Source organism: Macrobrachium nipponense, chromosome 6 (assembly GCF_015104395.2).
Source record: "Macrobrachium nipponense isolate FS-2020 chromosome 6, ASM1510439v2, whole genome shotgun sequence".
NCBI classification, from domain to species: Eukaryota; Metazoa; Arthropoda; class Malacostraca; order Decapoda; family Palaemonidae; genus Macrobrachium; species Macrobrachium nipponense.
This window is the reverse complement of record NC_061108.1, coordinates 58,329,064-58,331,563: the sequence shown is the minus strand read 5'-3', so window position 1 is coordinate 58,331,563 and position 2,500 is coordinate 58,329,064.

Sequence of the window (2,500 nt, the reverse complement as noted above, 5' to 3'; positions counted from 1 at the left end):
GATATCTAGTGGGTGTTCATTCGTTTTAAACGCCTGGATTACTTTTTTCTACAGTGATATATTCAGGTCGTAAGCAGTAAGGAGGACAGCGAAATGAACCATCTGCTGATATCTGGGTTCGCAAAATGCTACGTGGGAGATTGGGGATTATGGCTCTTTTCTTGTAGTCACGCTGTTCCTTCCTTCCTCTCCACTCTGAGTTGCGATCTGCAATTGTTTCGACATTGATTCGTGGCTTCCTCCGCTTTCCAAGAAACAAGGCAGCACATTAAGGTTTGCCTGACTCATTCCGGTATATGATCTTTTTCTTTCTTTTTTTTGAGCAGGGGAGGGGGATCGTTTGGCTGAGCGCACCTGTCCCCAACAAAAGGCCAATTGTTTTTCATCCAGTGTAATATCGAAATATGTCTTTGGATGATGACAATAAAATAAAAAAAATAACCCATTCCAAGACTTTCCCGTCGTATTTCGCATTAATATATAACGAAATGTTCTACGGTAGGCTTTCCTCATTTTTTGGATGGATTATGGAATTTAGGGCATAGCCCAAGCGCTGGGACCTGTAAGATCATTCAGCGCTGAAATGAAAGTATGGCTAGATGGAAAAATGAGAAATGAAATGAAAATGATAAACTGATGACAATCCTGCACCTGAACAGGACTATACATCAGCAAAGGCCATTTTACTCTCCCCCCAGCATTCCGATCATCCAAAGTTATGAAAGATCATTTTGGCCAGGGGACCCCTCGTTTTTTGTACACAACATTCGTGCTTGGAACCTCTGTTTATCAAAAATAATAATTACAACTTATTGCTCTTACATTAGAAATTAGATAATATAAAATGATGTATTGTTTTTAAGAATTGATTATGATAATGAATCTTTATTTTCTATCTGAAACAACTTGCTTTACAAGAGCTTGTACTGACAAGTTACCCATAAACTATATATGTTTGTTATCTTGATTTCATCTTGGAATGTTATTGAGAAGACACCTTACTTCATTAACATAATTCAGTGTTAAGTATCATCCTGAATCTATGAAGAAATGTCACTTAAGTTTCATCAGTTTATAATCCCTGGAGGATGGTAGTACCGTCTGTGCACCTCGTGCGGTATACTGTCGGCATTACTTAAGGGTCTTTGCAGCGTACCTTCGACCCTGACCTCCAACCCCTTTCGTTCCCTTTACTGTACCTCCTTTCATGTTCTCTTTCTTCCATCTTACTTTCCATCCTTTCCATCCTCTCCTAACAAATGCTTCATAGCGCAACCGCGAGGTTTTCCTCCTGTTGCGCCTTTCAAACCTTTTACTGCCAATTTCCGTTTCAACGCTGAATGACTTCATAGGTCCCAGCGTTTGGCCCTTGGCCTAAATTCTATATTCAATCCAATTCAATTCATTTCAATCAGTCTATACTAGTACTTCAAAATCACAGTTATTTAAATGTTCAAACATAGTTTGTAACACTTCAATTTATTGTTATCAACTGCTGTTATAACGGTACTCATGTTTTGATAATTATCTTTGTTGTCAGTAGGCTCATCACTTTCACATCACTGTCATTGTGAGATCATGATTCTTCACCGAAACCGTTCTTTTTCTCTTCACAGTTGTCCGGTCAATGCGTTGGCTGACCATCATGCCTGGAATGGTGATGGAGTGGTTGGATGAGTAACATTTGCATCGGGCACCCTAACAATTCACTCTTCTTGCCGGCTGCAAAGGGCAATGCTAACATGGTGATAAAGAAAGCATATTACGATTGCAAGGAATAGATCTCCCTTGAATGGTAGACGACTTATTGATGGAGTCTGGGAACTCCGGCCCTTCCCGCTAAGGACTTATCACTGTTTCACACTATTGGTAATATAGTTCTAAAGCAGCTGTGGCCGATGATTTTATACATTATACAAAGCGCATTTAAAATGACATAAACATATGAAATAAGGTTTATTTTCAACACTAGTGCAGCACTTATCACAAGAGTCGTGGTAGTGATAGTCAAGGATTTTCCTTTGAATGTCTCCTCTCTTGAAGCTAAACGCTAAAATGTTTACGTTGACCTCCTGTACTTCTGTTCATATTACACCGGAGAGCAATGTCTGCATGAGACGACTGGTGACTGAGACTTGCCTTTCTTCCCTTGATTTCTTCATTCACCACCTGCTGCTACTTGCATGATCATCACCAGATCTCGAAAGTTCAGACAAACACACTCAGACACACTGGGAAACTCTTGAGCAATAGATTATGTCAATCTTTCAAGAAAATCATAAATGACATTCTTTCAAACATAATTAGATATAATGAAATTTCAGTAACATCTTTGACGCCATCACACAATGGCGTGAGTGAATGTATCCAAATTGTTTGCGAGATGTTCTCGGACAATCCAGCAGCCACATTAAGGGCAGGCTTTCAGGTTTTCATAGGTTTCTTTGCTTTCCCAATGGATTGCAGTCGTCTCACCCGCCTCCGTGTGTGTCGCCTCCAG